We start from the raw sequence: 18,550 nt of genomic DNA, 5'->3' as shown, positions 1-18,550 counted from the left end.
AAGATCTTGTGGTTACCAGGGGTTGGGAGAGCAGAGAGAGGAGGTATTAGTCAAAAAGCAGCAAGTTTCAGTTATACAAGATGAATAAGGTCCTAGAGATCTACTGCACAGCACAGAGTGTATACATATACATATACAATATAGTATAACAGTACCATATTGTATACTAGAAAATTTGCTAAGAGAGTAGATCTTATGTTAATTGTCTTATCACTAAATAATAATAATTAATAAAGAGGACAGGAGTAAACTTTTGGAGGTGACATGTATAGCATAGATTGTGGTGCTGGTTTCATGGGTGTATACTTATTTCCAAACTCATCAGGTTGTACACATTAAGTATGTATAACTTATTTTTTTTGGAGAGTTAGAATACCACATAGGTTATTTTATTTATTTTTTAAATTAATTTTTATTGGAGTATAGTTGATTTACAGTGTTGTATTAGTTTCTGCTAACACAACAGCTGATTTTGTTAACACACAACTGATTCACAGCTAAGTGAATCAGTTATACATAAACATATACCCACTCTTTTTTAGATTCTTTTCCCATATAGGTCATTACAGAGTACTGAGTAGAGTTCACCCTGCTATACAGTAGGTTCTTATTAGTTATCTATTTTATATACAGTAGTGTATATATGTCAATCCCAATCTCCCAATTTATCCCTCCCCCCCACTTCCCCCTTGGTAACCATAAGTTTATTTTGTACATCTATGGCTCTATTTCTGTTTTGTAAATAAGTTCATTTGTACAACTTTTCATGTCAATCATACTTCAACAAAGTATAAGAAAAGAAATGATCCAGACTGTTGGGAGATACTAAATAATTCTGAAGATAAAACGGTCAAATACTGTCATTTGTATCTATAAGGATAAGAAAAGCTATGCCGTGTGGCAGGTTATAATGTGTGAATTGAATGTGGTAGTGACATATATAAGTAAAATGGCAGAGATCTAATCTGAAAAAACTGGGTGTGAATCAAAGGGGCTGCAGAATCCAAATGGGAAATGCAGCAGATGCCTTTTGCTGTCACTTTAGAGCTGCGGTGGCTTAGCACGCGCTTTCTTATTCCACTTGGCCACCGCCTGCCAAATGAGAATAACACACTTCACATCAGAAGGGAAGTGCCAAAATATTGAGAACTTCTTTATGACATCAACCCTAAGCTCATGGTCTCCATCATTCAGCCTTTTATTGTTCCTTGCGAAGAGATTTTATCCAGAGTACATCAGCTATAAATGCAAAGGGCATGCGGCTTCAGCTTGGAAAAGTTACGTACGAAGTGTCCTAATTGACTTAGATCCTTAAGACTGTCCACATTAGTGGCTAATTAACTTTAAAAAAAAAAAAGAGAGAAGGAAATAAAACTACTTTTGGCTTAAAAAAAAAACAAACCCGGAGTTTACACTTTATGTTCAGTCTAAGATCAAGTATGCACTTTTAACCTTTCACCTTCTGACTCTGCTGTGTAAGGGCCAGGTCAGCCTCCAAACAGGACCTCTTCCAAGTGACTGGTATTTTTTATTGGTTTTCAGTATACGACGTTGAAGCACTTTATTGTCCAAAAGTAATTATATTTATTTAAGACTGTTACTGGAGGAGGGAAAATAAATATCCAGTGGGCCTTTATAAAGTTTTAATATAACTTTCTGTAAAGTATTAAAAAGCATACATACTTATTTCCACTTTTCATACTCTTTTTTGCTTACTAATCACATAAGAAATATTTATCCTTTCTATTTATGTGCACTAAAAATCCTTAAGGAACTAAGACAACACCACTACCACAATTGTTTTACTTTAAATGACACTATTTTCAAAGATTTTTTTTAAAAAAACCTCTCTCTTCCTTTAATCACCAATTACTCTTTCTTGCTCTCCTCTGAGTATATCAGTCCTGGACAGCTAGACCAGACTTTTTAAAATAGTTGCTTTAAGAAAACAAAAAATGGGGAGATTGGGATTGACATATATACACTAATACGTATAAAATGGGTAACTAATAAGAACCTGCTGTATAAAAAAAATAAAATTCAAAAAAAAAAGAAAACAAAAAATGATTTAATAAAAAGAAAAAATATATACTATTTCCTTAGAACCTGTGCAGTATTATCATCTTATATAGTAATCTCTCTGTGCCTCAGTTTTTCCATCTACAAAATAGGAATAATAATAGTGCCTATGTTCCAGGGTTGCTGGGAAGATTGAACGTGCTAATGTATAAAGACTTAGAACACTGCCTGGCATGTGGAAAGCACCCTGTGTATAGGCTATCGTTATTATTTTCCCCAAAGGAACCAATTACCTTGCATTCTATGGAACAGCAATACTGAACTTATAGATCCCCATAGGTACCACACTGCTTGATGGCTTCATTCATGCTGTTCCCTCTGCCTGGAATGACTTTCCTTACTTTGCTTGTCTATTTCCAAGTCTGATTCATCTTGAGAAACCCCTGTTCAGCTCTAATAGCACCTCTTCTGGGAAGGCTTCCTTGAAAACCTTCTCCCATCCCACGTGAAGATTCCAGATCTCTTCCCCCTGGGCTGTCTCTTTACTTTGAGTATGCTTCCACTATTGTTGTTATGATACTGAATTATAATTTATTTGCTTACATTTCTGTCTGTGTTCTTAAAGTCAGGGACTATGTAGGACTGCCTGATGCCTAGGAGGTTTTCAGTTCATGCTCCTGGAATTGAAGTATTATTCAGTAGCATCATGTTTCTGTGAAGGAAAGAGAAGCAAATTAGATGCCATACATTTTACAAAGAATTAGGATTTCAGAAAGCCTACAATTACTAGTCAGGACAAGGAAAGCCAGCAATATGCAAATCACCTCACTCATCTTTAAAGTCAATTTGTTTCTTCAACACTATTTATTGACCACTTTCTCTGGGCCTAGTCCTGCCCTTGAAAAAAAAAAAAAAAGGCAATCTCTACTCTCATGGAGCTATTGTTCTAGCAGGAGGGAGTCAGACAACAAACAATACATGCAAATAAAAAGTAAATTATGGGGCTTCCCTGGTGGTGCAGTGGTTGAGAGTCCGCCTGCCGATGCAGGGGATACGGGTTCGTGCCCTGGTCCGGGAAGATCCCACATGCCGCGGAGCGGCTAGGCCCATGAGCCATGGCCGCTGAGCCTGCGCGTCCAGAGCCTGTGCTCCGCAACGGGAGAGGCCACAACAGTGAGAGGCCCGCGTACCACAAAAAAAAAAAAAAAAAAAAAAAGAGGAAAAAGCCACACATAAATTTGAGGCTTTCACAGTCATACTTCAAAATGAGCCAGGCCAGGAAAAATATCTAAGAGCTTGGAGACAATTCTGAGTTTCATCCCAGGCCTCTCAGTAGTTTGTACAATGCAACAGCATTTGGACAAGAGTGATGGGAAATGATTCCTCTGTAACTTTGGGGTATATTTATATTGTGGAGACTTGGGCAACTCTAATAATATCTTGCAATGAATCATTTCATTCATTCATTCAACAATATTTATTAAGTGCTTACTATGTGTCAGGCACTGTTCTAGACCCTAGGGAGATAGCAGTGAATAAACAGCCCAAAATCTTCCTCTTTATGGAGTCAATTGAAGAATATACAAAAATATATGTCAGATGGTGGCAAGGGCTCTGGAGAAAAATAAAGCAGGGTTAGGACAAGTGTCAAAAGCAGTGGAGTCAGGAAGATCACTATTTTATACAAAGCAGCCAGAGAAGTGCTCTCTGATGAAATGACAGTTGGAAGACACTTGAAGAAAGGAAGGGTACAACCATTAGGATATAAGAGGATTCCAGGCAGAGAAACCGCTAGTGCAAAGGGCCTGAGGCAGGAGTGTATGGGAATAAATAATGCGTCATGGTTTATGGATCACTTTCACATTCTTTCTTTTATTTCATCCTCATCAGATCCTTGGAAAATAGAAAAGACAAGTTATTATTTTTTCCCTTTTACCAATGAACAGACGGAGGGCACAGTAGTGGTTTGGTGAAGAAATGCAAATAAGTGGTTTCTGGAGAACTTGAACCCAAGTCAACCCAAGTTAATGCTTGTCCACCCACTACCCCCTAGATACCTTGAGGAAGCCAGACATGCTGCAGGACCTCTCACAGACCTTCAGGAATAAGCAAAGCAGCAAGTGACTTAGGTGTTCACCGTGTGCAGTTTGTGGGCAGGAGCCCTGGAATTGAGCATCCGTCAGAATCACAGAATGTTCACTATTGCTTCTGACCCAGCATGAACAACACTGACAGACACAGAGGGGACCCATCTCGGTCTGCAAGGAATATGCTGTTTAAGACTTTTCTGAGTCCCTATTTCCTGACCCAGGATCCGACTCTTCCCACGATGCCTGGGAGCGCAAACACCCCTCCCTTCAGGGGAAATCTGACCTCTCACCCACAAGAGTGCGGTCTCAGCTCCGACCCCATTCCCCACCAGGGCGATCGCTGCAGAGCACAATATCCCAACAGCAGTACCGTTCCCAGCCCTGGGGGATTCAGCCTTAAATAATACCACATGTCTGACATTCCCGGACAGTCCTGCTTCCAGCTTTGCCCAGCCCGGCCCAATTTCTTTTTTTTTATGGTGGTTTTCCTGCTTGAAGTAAAGGTTATGCCTGCACAGCCCTCCTGCAGCTTTATCAGTCTCAGTTCCCCAGCTCCTGTCAGCAACTGCTCAAACAAGAACACACACACACCCCTCCAAAAGAAAACGCAAAAGTATACAGGCTCCTTCACAGCTGTCACAGAACACTGTTAATTTCAGGTAACATACAGGTGAAGTATCATTGTAGTTTCTCTCTCAAATATATGAGTATATATACATGCACATATATACATATGGACTGTATACACATATACAAATGCATACACATGCATATACACACGTACTTAAATGGCTAAACAAATCATTTATTTAGTTTTGTTTAACATTTATCATGTTCTCAGGATTGGCATGGCAAGTTACTGATTTGTGTGAAGGACTGTTTTAGATTACAAAAACAGTCTTAGAAAAATAATTCTTGGACAACTTGCAGTTAACCAGGGAATAAGGATATCAAAAATAGCAAAACCTCCCCACAGCGGACACTGGCAGCCAGGCTTCCGGCCCTCCTCTTGCGCTGGGGTTGTTTGACTCCTTAGATTGATTTATAAATCAGTTTTGCAACAGTGATTCCTATAATCCCCCTGGTGAGATTTTTGGCTGCTTCTTCTTCATGTCTTTTAAATTTATATATAAGTGAAAGCTGTATATATAAATTAGAGTCTTTGGTGTTGGGGGATAAGTCCTACAACCTGATCAGCAGAACATCAAGATGTTCTCAGACCTCTGTTTCTAAGAGTAGATCAGAATATTTTTCTTTGTGTTCTTCCAGTCCTTTGCTTCTGTTTTTACTGATATACAGTTACTTTGACCCAAGTAATTTTATACAGCGCAAAGAAGAGTTGTAATTGTGAGACTATCCAGTTAGGTAGGTGAATATAAATGGCCCAGGTGATGTATGACCACCAAGTCTTCAGTGGACCCACCCTCAGCATTAACCCCCATCTCCTCCACTTTTCGTCTTCAGGTTATCTGTTTGGACTCTGAATATCCAACCTAGACTCTAGACACAGCCATAAAACTGAGTTTCAGACATTGAAGTCTGCTGTCAGAGCAACCAGTGCTTTGATGTCCTGTAACGACGTGAGATCAAAAGAGTTTATAATTTTTTCAAGTTTATTATTTGAGCATTATTAATGAAATGTGCTGATCATGTAACTTTACTTTTTGTGCTTCCTTAAGTATTGAGGAAGGCATTTATTTTCATAGAGAGCATTAAAAAATGTGATGATTCTAATTCCCTCTGTAACCCACGGTACCTTCTTCTAAAATTTTAGACCCCTTCCTTCTCTGTGTTATGTAGTGATTTTTCCTGGACATTTAGGAGATAATGCGATGTTTTGGCAGAGATGTTTATTTCCAGGCACTACTGCATTTACTACTCTGTTTGACCTCCAAGTCTGGGGTCATGGATGTTGAATGAAGAAATCCCAAAGTGACCAGATGTGAATTAAATGTGCTGGATAGGAGATGATTCGAGGAATGGCTAGCTGGAAGATGGAACACAGGGCACTGATGGTTTCCTAAGGGCAACATTTATTGGGCAACAGTCTGCCAGCTGGTAAAGGGAGGCACTTGTTCAGTCCTGGTGCTTTATTCTAGCCAAGAGGAAAGGAAAGCCTAAAAGATCAAGTATACAAATGAAAAACAAACATGGAAAGCTGCAAAGTTAAGAACACCAAGAGGGGGAAGCCACAAGGGAACCAGATTATATTTCAGAGTTAAAAAAAAAAAAAAGCACAAAAAACCTATAATCTGTCTTGTAAATTAATTCCACACTTAATTTTTGAAATTCCTTCCTATTTCTCCAGACTTGAGACAATGTGAGGGAAATGAAATGTTATAGGGAAGTGGCAGCCAGGCATTTAGTGGTAAACTAGTTTACTTTCACAGTTTCCTTTCATATGTAGATTCAGCCTTGCCTTTTCCTTTGTCATTGCTTACAAAGATCTAAGCTTCCTTCCTAAGGCATCATCTTTTATTAATCAGCTTATCCACAACAGAGTCTAAGAGACTGGAGCTGGGTTCAGACAGATGTTGATAAATGTCTTAAGTTTCTTATAAACGAAATCAAGGCCAGCCATGTTTTATTAATCAGTTATCCTTCATACATATTTTGTCCTCCGTATATTGGCTCACACTTTATATGCCATCCTGTTTACACTGTCCTGATTTAATTCAAGACTGTTAGCCTCTACTTGGAAAGACAGGTAGTCCTGTATGAGTCTTTACATATACTTAAGGGCTAATATAAACAGTCATTTATAGATGTATATTTGGCAAAACAACATTAGGTGTTAGGAAAATGACAATCATGCATTTATGAAGTATGTTTACTTTATTGACAAAGGTAAGAATATAAAAATGGTCAAAAATCTGCTGGTGGAAATGTTTAGGAACTTACCTTTCAGTATCCTTATGCCTCTGCTCAGAAAGTTAAAAACATATTGAACAAACATACTGCTACTAACAGAGCCTCACATGGTCTGATTTTGTCCTATATTCTCATTTAAGGGATTCTGACTCGGGGCTCCAAAATAGTAAATGCAAATTACTATCAAAGCAGGTCATCTTCCTGATTGTTGCTATAGTGGTTATATTAGTTCAAGGCATATTACAAGGATAAGAAAATAATAAAGCAAGAGAATGATGTTCCACCTATGGAATAAATTATGTATAGTAACAAATAATCTTCAGGTGTAAACTATGGTGTTAGTCTGGTGTTAATGACCAATTGGTCTATGAAAACCTAGGGTAAAGTTCTTAGAAGCAAATTTCCTGTCTGCCCTAATTTATACCTTTGCATTCTTCGATTGTCCCACCTTTGGGTCTTCTATATGTGCTGTGCACCTGTGTATCCCACTCCGGTCCATTCTGTGCTCCATCTGGTAGCAGAATTGTTTCTGATTGTACAGAAAGTCTCTTGGACTGCAATTTCTTCATGTTCAGGGTTTAAAGAATAGGCCTTCTACCACAAATACACAGGGTTCTGCTCTGCAGTTTTGTCGTTTTTATTTTGGGGCCCAGTTACTATCACTGAGTACAGGCAATGGATCCAGTGCAGGCGTTATGAGCATCCCATCACCCTCTCCCCTGTGCTCTGTGAAATGATCTTTCATCTGCACTGTGTCAGGAGGAGTTTCCTGTACCTCTTTGATTCTGGATGGAATTAGGATACATTCTGGATTAGGAAGCACCTGAAAAACTCTGTCCCATTACCTCAAGGCCTATTCCTCTTTGGCTGTTACTCTTTTCTTGTTACAAAAATACGTGTAACAAAGAAACTCTCTGCCCTGGATTGACACTGGGCCTGTCAGGGAGGAACCAGTATTTTGCTTATGTTCACACTTAGGATTTGCAAACTGACAAGACAGATTCCTTCAAAGTAAAAACAGGTGATTCTCACAGCATAAAAAATATCTCCTGAGTACGCAAGCTGATACAAAGCTAGATACCAAAAAATAAACCCTCCCTTAATTTTTTTGTATTTATAATATATCAGTGGGCAGTCAGCAGTTACATGTTCCTGGATTTTGGATATAAGAAAAAAAATAATTTTAGCAAATAACTTCTTAGAATTTTAGAAAATAGGCATTTATGTGTTATGTTTAACCTGCTTTGATCCTATGCTGTATGTTAACATGAGATAAAATATTTTAAAGATGTTTTAAGATTGATGATTTTTTATGAGCATATTTTTTTTAATTTGAAGTATAGTTGATTTACAATATTGTGTTAGTTTCAGCTGTACGACATAGTGATTCAGCTTTTTTTTTTTTGCATATTATATTCCATTATAGGTTATTATAAGATACTGAGTATAATTTCCTGTGCTATACAGTAAATCTTTATTGCTTATCTATTTTATGTATAATAGTTTGTATCTGTTAATTCCATACTCCTAATTTGTCCCTCTCACTCCCTTTCCACCTTGGCAACCGTAAGTTTGTTTTCTATGTCTGTCAGTCTGTTTCTGTTTTTTATATACATTCATTTGTATAATTATAAGTGATATCACATAGTATTTGTCTTTCTCTGTCTGAATTATTTCACTAAGCATAATGTTCTCTGAGTCCATCCATGTTGCTGCAAATGGCAAATTTCATTCTTTTTTCTGGCTGAGTAATATTCCATTGTATATACATATACCACATCTTCTCTATCCATTCATCTGTTCATGGGCACTTGGGCTGCCTCCGTGTCTTTGATACTATAAATAGTGCTGCTATGAACATTGGGGTGCATGCATCTTTTCAAATTAAGAGTTTTCATTTTTTTCCAGATATATACCCCGGAGTGGAATTGCTGGATCATATTGTAGCTCTATTTTTAGTTTTTTAAGGAACCTCCATACTGTTTTCCATAGCAGCTGTACCAGTTTTCATTCTCAGTGGCAGTGTACAAGGGTTCCCTTTTCTCCACACCCTCTCTAGCATTTATTATTTGTAGAATTTTTGTAGACAGCCATTCTGACAGGTGTGACGTGATACCTCATTGTGGTTTTGATTTGCATTTCTCTAATAATTAGCAGTGTTGAGCATCTTTTCATGTGCCTGTTGGTCATCTGTATGTCTTCTTTGGAGATATGTTATTTACGTTTTCTGCCCATTTTATGATCAGGTTGTTTGTTTTTTTGACATTGATTTGTATGAGATGTTTTTATATTTTGGATATTACCCCCTTGTTATTTGTATTTTTTTCAAATACTTTCTCCCATTCTGTATAATGTCTTTTCATTTTATTGGTGGTTTCCTTTGCTGTGCAAAAGCTTTTAAGTTTGATTGTCTCATTTGTTTATTTTTGCTTTTATTTCTTTTGTCTTGGGAGACTGATCTAAGATAATATTGCTGTGATTTATGTCCAAGAACATTTTGCCTATGTTCTCATCTAGGAGTTTCATGGTGTCATGTCTTACATTTAGGTCTTTAATCCATTTTGAGTTTATTTTGTACATGGTGTGATGAAAGGTTCTAATTTTGTTTATTTATTTTTACAGGTAGCTGCCCAGCTTTCCCAACACCATTTCTTGAAGAGACTGTGTTTTCTCCATTGTATAGTCTTACCTCCCTTGTTGTAGATTAATTGACCATAGGTGCATGGGTTCATTTCTGAACTCTCTATTCTGTTTCCCTGATCTATATGTCTGTTTTTGTGCCAATACCATGCTGTTTTGATTACTGTAGCTATATGTATAGTCTGAGGTCTGGGAGGGTTATACCTCCGCTTTCTTCTTTTTTCTCAGGATTGCTCTCTTAATTTCCCTTTCTGATAGTTCATTATTAAAGAAAAGCAACAGATTTCTGTACATTAATCTTGTATCCTGCAACTTTATTGAATTCATTAGTTCTACTAGTTTTTGTGTGGAGACTTTAGCGTTCTCTTTATAGAGTATCATGTCATCTGCAAATAGTGAGAGTTTTACCACTTGCCTTCCAATTTGGATACCTTTTATTTCTTTTTATTGTCTGATTGCTGTGGCTAAGACTTCCAATGATTAGAAGTGGTGAGAGTGGGCATACTTGTCTTGTTCCTGAATTTAGAAGGAAGCTTTTCACTGTTGAGTATTATGTTGGCTGTGGGTTTGTTGTACACAGCTTTTATTATGTTGAGATATATTCCCTCTATACCCACTTTGGTGGGAGTATTTTATCATGAATGGGTGTTGAATTTTGTCAAATGCTTTTTCTGCATCTGTTGAGATGATCATGTGGTTTTTGTCTTTCCTTTTGTTAATGTGGTGTGTCACATTGATTTGCATATGTTGAATTATCATTGTGACCCTGGAATAAATCCAACTTGATCATGGTGTATGATCCTTTTTATATATTGTTGGATTCAGTTTGCTAATATTTTGTTGAGGACTTTTGCATCTATATTCACCAAAGATATAGGTTTGTAATTTTCTTTTTTTGTAGTGTCTTTGTCTGGTTTTGGTATCAGGGTGATGGTGACCTCATAGAATGAATTTTGGAGTGGTCTCTCCTCTTCAAATTTTTGGAGTAGTTTGAGAAGCAAGGTATAATTTCTTCTTTATATGTTAGATAGAATTCCCCAGTGAAGCCATCTGGCCCTGGACTTCTGTTTGCAGAGAGGTTTTTTTTTTTTGTGGTACGCAGGCCTCTCACTGTCGTGGCCCCTCCCGTTGCGGAGCACAGGCTCTGGACGCACAGGCCCAGCGGCCATGGCCCATGGGCCCAGCTGCCCCGTGGCATGCAGGATCCTCCCGGACCGGGGCATGAACTCGCGTCCCCTGCATTGGCAGGTGGACCCCCAACCACTGCGCCACCAGGGAAGCCCTGCAGAGAGTTTTTAAAATTACATATTCTATTTCCTGTCTATTGATCAGTTTGTTCAAATTATCTGTTTCTTTTTGACTCAGTCTTGGCAGGCTGTATGTTTTTAGAAACTTGTCCATTTCTTCCAGGTTGTCCAATCTGTTGGCATATAACTGTTCATAATATTCTCTTATAATTTTTTGTATTTATATGGTATTGGTTATTATTTCTCCTCTTTGATTTCTTAGTTTGTTTATTTGGGTCCTCTCTCTTTTCTTCTTGGTGAGCCTGGCTGGAGGTCTGCCAATTTTACCTTTTCAAAAAAACACATCTTGATTTCATTGATCTTTTCTATTGTTTTTTATCTCTATTAAATTACTTCCTTTCTTACCTTCATTATTTCCTTCCTTCTGTTGACTTTGGGCTTTGTTTCTTCTTCATTTTCTAATTCTTTTAGGTGGTAGGTTAGGTTGTTTATTTCAATTTTTTTTAATTTCTTGAGGAAGGCCTGTATCGCTATGAACTTCTCTCTTAGAACTGCTTTTGCTGCCTCCCACAGACATCTGTGAAGTTGTCTTAAGGTATTTTTTGATTTCTTCTTTGATTGCATCAGTGACCCACTGGTTTTTCTTAGTAGCATGTTGTTTAGTCTCCATATGTTCTTTTTTCCCCCATTTTTCTTTTTGTAGTTGATTTCTAGTTTCATACTGTTATGGTCAGAAGAGATGCACAAAATAATTTCTATCCTCTTAAATTTGTTGAGGCTTGGTTTGTGACCTAGTATGTGGTCTAACCTAGAGAATGTTCCATGTGCCTTTGAAAAGAATGTGCGTTCTGGGTTTTTTTTGGATATAGTGTCCTGTAGATATCAATTTAGTCTAACTGGTTTACTATGTTATTTAGGACCTCTGTTGCCTTACTGATTTTCTATCTAGATAGTCTATCCATTGATGTCAGTGGGGTGTTAAAGTCTCCTACTACTATTGTATTATTATCAATTTCTCCTTTTATGTCTGTTAGTATTTGCTTGATATATTTAGGTGCTCCAATATTGGGTGTGTATATGTTAATAAGTGTAATATCCTCTTCTTCTATTGATCCCTTTATCATTATATAATGCTGTTCTTTGTTTTTCTTTATGGCCTCTATTTTAAAGTCTACTTTTTCTCATATGAGTATTGCTACCCCCACTTTCTCGTCATTTCCATTTGCCTGAAATATCTTTTTCCATCTCCTTACTTTCAGTCTGTGTGTGTCTCTCACCCTAAGGTGAGTCTCTGAGCACTTATTTTTTAGAATTAGGCATAATTTACGTACAATAAAATGTAGGGAATTTGTTTCCAGTTTGAAGACAATTGGACAGCTGTATCCACCTGTGTAACCACCACCCAAAACAAGTTATAGAACATTCCCAGTACCCTATAAAACATTCCCATGTGGCCCATTCCAGTAAATTTCCACCTCAAGCAACCACTTTGCAATTGCTAACAGTTTAGATTAGTTTTGCCCAGTTTGGGCTTCATATAAATGGAATCATACAGTATTCATTCCTTTTTGTCTGGCTCCTTTCACTAAACAGTGTTTGATAGCTTCATCCATGTTATAGTTACTAAGTCTGATTGCTTTCTATTTTCAAAAATATTATGAGGTACATGCTGGATCAAAAATACTGAGAAATTAGAAAGTATGAAATAATAAGTTTTTTAATGATAAAAATTACCTTGAAGATCCTTCTGCCCTAATTTGCAGCCCAGCTTGTGAGCCTCCCATATGATGCTTGTGCTACCTGGAGCTCTGGCCTTTGTAGGAACATCTCCAGTACAGGAACACATCACTTCACGAGGCATCTAAAGTACCATGAGTCCATACTTTAAAAAAGATGTAAGAATACTATGTAACTGGGCTTCCCTGGTGGTGCAGTGGTTGAGAATCCGCCTGCCGATGCAGGGGACACGGGTTCGTGCCCCGGTCCGGGAAGATCCCACAGGCCGCGGAGCGGCTGGGCCCGTGAGCCATGGCCGCTGAGCCTGCGCGTCCGGAGCCTGTTGCTCCGCAACGGGAGAGGCCACGACAGTGAGAGGCCCGCGTACCGCAAAAAAAACAAAAACAAAACCAACAGAATATTATGTAAGTTTCCCAGATTATTAGAAATGATCCTTCATAGTTTTAATGTGTGGAAAGGGCTCTAGTGAAGAAGGGAGAAAATTTCCTCAAATAATATTTTGCTAAAGTTTCAGTTTTGTTTCTGAGTCGGAATATCTGCAGTCCTAAAAGAAGGACTCTGTTTCAAATTGCTTTCCTCCTGTAAAGAATTTGCAAGTCATAATCATATTTTTTTCAGTAATAGATTTCTGTATTTCTAAGGAAGCCTACATAAAAAATCATTAATTTTACATATTTCCTAGCTCCTTTATTATTTTACACAGTTGAATAAATTCCCTTCAAGCCTGATCAATGTCCTGGTCAGTGCTTGGGTTGTGCTTAATCTTTCATGAAATCAATCAGATACTCTATGTTTTATTTCCTCAAGTAGGGACAGAATCAGGATTATCAACAATACCAATAGATGACACTCAACTTTCTGGTTTCCTCAGCATAAGTTAAGCCCTTAAAAAGAAACTCTATATAACATTTTATTCTGGTTTTCCTATTGTTTATGATTATATTTCCATTTGAATAACTACATAGTAAACAACACCAATGCAAGTGATAATGGCAGGGATAAATTAATCACTGAAATTTGTCAGCCAAAGATTATCTAAGCACTTACTTTAAACTGATTTATGAAATTGGAAGAATATCTGAAAGACAGAGACTTTAAAAAATAATGTCACATTTTACTATATATATCAGAATATAGGGCATCAAATCCAGACAGTTATATACATCATGTGTTTCTTGAGAACAAGGACTTCTTCATCTCCCTTTTCTTCCCCTCTCTCCATATGTTTCTTTTTTTTTTAAACATCTTTATTGGAGTATAATTGCTTTACAATGGTGTGTTAGTTTCTGCTTTATAACAAAGTGAATCAGCTATACATATACATATGTTCCCATATCTCTTCCCTCTTGCATCTCCCTCCCTCCCACCTGCCCTATCCCACCCCCTAGGTGGTCACAAAGCACCGAGCTGATCTCCCTGTGCTATGTGGCTGCTTCCCACTAGCTATCTATTTTACATTTGGTAGTGTATACATGTCCACGCCACACTCTCACTTCGTCCCAGCTTACCCTTGAGCCCTTCTGCATTCTAGCTTGGTACTCAAGTGTAAGTTCCATGTCTGTCTGTTCTCTGAGTAAGATTTCTTACCTAAGTAAACAGAGTTTATGATGATAGACATAGGAGGAAGCTTGGCTTCTGTCTCGATCTCTCTCTCCACATAACCAAGTCAACTACATTTTGGCTGCTAAGGCTGTTGCCTCTTCCCCAGCTCCACCACCCCTGTTTTATTCTAGACTCTAAATGAATTTGTACAATTTGTTCCTAAACTGGTCTCTACAACCTGACTCCTAACAATACGTCCTCCACATGGTCCCCAGAAGAGCTTTTTATAACTCAGACCTGACCATGTCACCTTCCTGCTTGAACCAGGCAATGGTCCCCCATGATCGCAGGTGAAAAACTAAAATCTTGGCTTAGCCTACAAGGCCCTGCAAAACCTTACCGTTTTCCAGCTCTCCACCTGCATTTTCCACCTGCTCACTGTAGCAACTCAAGGCTGCTCAGGTACATGAGAGTCTAGTCTCTGAATGTATTTGTGCCTGCCTTTTTGTTGCTGTTGCTTGTTTTCATCCTGAAAGCCCATCACCATGTCTGCACCTGGCTGATCACTATTACATTACCTTGGACTTCCAGGAACTCCCCTCCAGCCCTCATCTTTGGTTGGGTTAGGCCCACACAGTAACCTTGGCCCTCGTCTACCTCACCCCTAACCATTAATATTATCTGTATCTCCATAGATGACATTAGCACCTGATTCTCAGTCTTCTGCTGCCCCTAGCCCAGACTGTCCTTTTATCACAATGACTCTGTGTGGTTGATCAATTCAATAACTTAGCTTCAAAATTCACTGACCTCTTCCACTCTGTTTTAGCAGCTCATTCCAAAGGTTTTTTTTTTTTTTAATATAATCATTGCCTGGACCTCAGCCCACTCTGAAATCTTAAACTTTATTATATCAGTCTCCAAGTAAAACCTTCAATGCCTTTGCCCCTTTCACTCGCTTCTTCTCATTACATCTTCATGACCGCTCTTACTTTGGCTGCAACTTTTCTAACAGTCTACCCACATTCTGACTTTGCATGCTCCTCCACCAAAGAATATTTTACACTCATTCAATCTACTCCAACACAACACAAATTCATCAGTTTGCAATTAAGACTAGGCCCCCGTAGTCTTTTAATGAAGACTAAATTCATTCACTAAAATCATGGAGCAAAGATCACTAATCCCCTCTTGATTAACAAATCCAATGGACTCATGTCAATCCTAGTATTTCTTCATCTTTCCATGGCATTTGCCTCCACTTATTCCTTCCTTGGTTTCTTTGTCACTGTCATCCCCTGGTCTACCTGGTTTGTCTTCCCAGTCTTCTTTATGCACTTATTGTTCCAGGGGGCAGTCTTCCCTCCTCTCTTGCAGGCCATTTCCACACTCCCATGGCTTCAACTATGATTCATATACTGATGACCCCAAACTCTCTGCCTTTAGCTCAGCTTTCTCTCCTATATACCAGTGCCCCATGAACTTCATCACAAGAAACTCAAGCCCAAGAAATCCAAAACTGAGCCTGTTGTCACTGCCCTAAAATGTTATCTTCCTCTTGCATTTTTGTTGTTATTAATAAACTCAATTTCTCTCCACTCACTAACTCAAGCCAAAAATGCAAGAGTCTTCACAAATCTCTTGGTTTTCTCATTCCCCACATTAAAATAGGAATCAAGTTCTTTCTCTCCTACCTTATTCATGTCTCATATTGTCCCTTATCCATTCCCATCACTGTGTGTTGTTCACACCCCACCATCTCTTACAATAGTCCCTCCAAGCTGACCTCTCTACCCCCAGCCTCACGGTCTTCCAGCCCATTTTTCTCATTGCAGTCAGAGGGAGCTTCCTAAACACAAATCTCATCTCATTAGGCTCCTAGATCTCAACTTTCTATAGCTGTGGCTTCTACATGTGGTTGCACGTTAACATCGCCTAGTGAGATATTTTTAAAATGTCACTCCTACAGATTCAGAGAGAACCGGTTGTGAACAGGATTGGGATGATGGCATTTTTTAAAAGTCCCAAGTGATTCCACTATAAAACCGAAGAGCAGTGATCCTACAGAATAAACCCCAAAGCCCTACTTCTTGCTCCATTTTCATATTTTCTGCCTCTATTCATTCTATACACAGCTGTATAGAGTGACCCTTCTCCACTGTCTCTGCTATCTTGGCTTCCTCTGCCTAAAACTCCTTTTCATAGCAAGTCAAGACTCTAGTTATGTTATGGGCTGAATTGTGTCCCCCAAATTTATATGTTGAAGGCCTAATTCCCAGTATTTCAGAATGTGACTGCATTTGGAGACAGGACCATTAAGGAGGTTGAAATGAGGCCCTCGGGGGGGGGGGGGCTCTAATCCAATCTGACGGGTGTCTTTAAAAGAAGAGGAAATTTGTACACACAGAGAGACATCAGGGATACACACACACACACACACACGGAAGACCATGTGAGGACACGACTGAGAAGGCAGCCATCTGCAAGCCAGGAGAGAGGCCTCGGCTGAAGGAGCCACCTCCATGTGGGGCAGTGCAGTCATTGTGACAGAAGCAAACGAGGGAATGGCAAACAGTAGGCTGACTCTGAAAACTTCTGCTTAGAAGTGACAGTTAGAATAACAACAGTTAGTCTCACCTCTGACTTGACCTTCCCCAAATAGGAATACAGTCTCGACCCATGTACCTGGAAATCAGACTTCCAGCAGCCTCAATATTAGGTATTTACCTGTGAACCTGAAAATAATTTTAAAAACCATGTGAGAAGCTTTGGAGTACCAAGGAAAAGAGTTACTATCAAGCACGTGCCTTTTATTCATTGATGGAGTGTAGCACCTTACATGAAGCCTTAGCTAAGGCCCACTAGCAGAAAAGAGTGTCTAAAATATTTAATGTAGAGACAAATATTACAGGCATACCTTAGAGATACTGCAGGTTCAGTTCCAGACCACTGCAATAAAGTGAACCTCGCAATAAAGCGAGTCACATGAATTTTTTGGTTTCCCAGTGTGTATAAAAGTTACATTTATGCTATCCTGTAGTCTATCAAGTGTGCAATAGCATTACGTCTAAAAAACGTTCGTATCTTAATTAAAACATACGGTATTGCTAAAAAGTGTCAAAATAGTAACATCAGAGATCACTGATCACAGATTACAATAACAAATACAATAATAATGAAAAGGTTTGAAATATTGCAGGAATTATCAAAATGTGACACAGAGACATGAAGTGCGCATATGCTGTTGGAAAAATGGAAGCAGGGTTGCCACAAACCTTCAATTTGTGGAAAACACAGAATGTGCGAAGCACAAGGAAGTGAGGTCTGCCTGTATAGTGCAATTAGGTAGCAGATGTTCAGAATTAGAAAATTTAGATGAAGAAATTTTAAAGATAATCTTCTCCTGTGCTTTTATTTACAAATACATATATATACATAACATTAAGAACCAGAGTGGTAAAAGACCTCCAGATCACCTTTCTGTGAACCAAGACTGGATCTCTGGTTGTCCTGACCCTGTGTTCCAGAGGCCTTTCCATACACACTTCTGGCATCTCATATCCTAATTCTGGATTGGAATATTTAAGAAGCCAAGGATCTGAGTCATTCCGTTTAAATAAATCTCCACTGGAGAGGTTGCAATTAAAGAAAAATCTGTTCCTGTTGTGAGGCTTGCAGTATCTGGGGAACTGACTTCTCTGGAACAATGTGTTCCCTGATGCTGATGAATAAATGAGGCCTCATTGTTCACAGTTTATTTACAAATGAATCTATAGAAGCATAAAATTTAGAACTGTTCTCGATTAGTTATTCTTTCATGTTTACTCACTCAAGTATTAAATCTTCCACAATCATGAATTTCCTTTGGGAACAAATCTTCTGGTTTTGATAGTTCCCACTATTGAAAAGTTTTTTATTGATATTTGACCTATTTTTTTCCCATACTTTTATCCCACTTATCCTACTTATCCTGTTTAGATCAGGCCACATCATCTTCCCCAAGTGCTTATGCTTTTCATATATGTTATGACTCATCCAAATTATCATTTAGTCGGGCTCTCCATGTGCATTGCTTTAGTGTTGTTATGGACCTTACTCTCTTTACTAGAATAAATCTCTCGTAATGAGATACAAAGCCCCGGGAATATCACCATACTTGTAGAGAGAGGGGCTAACTGTCCTTGTGTCTTTGTTATTAAGTGTAATATGAGGCGCCTATGCTAAAAAAAAAAAAAAAAAAGAGTTTTTCCTTTCACATCACCTAGTACACTTCTGTCAATGTTTAGCCCACTAATTTCTATGTGTTTTTTCCTATAAATTAGATTCCAACTAGTAATAGGTTTTATTCTTCAGATCACATTTAACCAAAGAAATAAGTCAACGTATCCATCAGTATTCCTATTT

General features: G+C 38.4%; 1 long non-coding RNA gene across 1 annotated transcript in view; it reads right to left on the bottom strand.

Annotated features, from left to right (window-relative positions):
• Positions 1–303: 303 nt before the first annotated feature.
• The window catches only part of LOC309831398, a 115,131-nt gene continuing 96,884 nt past the window's right edge, over positions 304–18,550 (bottom strand). Inside the window, exons 4-5 of the long non-coding RNA XR_014297582.1 lie at positions 16,784–16,881; positions 304–2,731 (exon numbers count right to left, since the gene is read on the bottom strand). This is a non-coding gene — a long non-coding RNA (uncharacterized lncRNA). The remainder of the gene's footprint in view (positions 2,732–16,783; positions 16,882–18,550) is intronic.

This window comes from Grampus griseus, assembly GCF_964374135.1.
Source record: "Grampus griseus genome assembly, chromosome: 13".
In the NCBI taxonomy this organism is placed as follows: domain Eukaryota; kingdom Metazoa; phylum Chordata; class Mammalia; order Artiodactyla; family Delphinidae; genus Grampus; species Grampus griseus.
The sequence above is the reverse complement of the archived record's forward strand: the minus strand, read 5'-3'. Positions and strand labels throughout refer to the sequence as shown.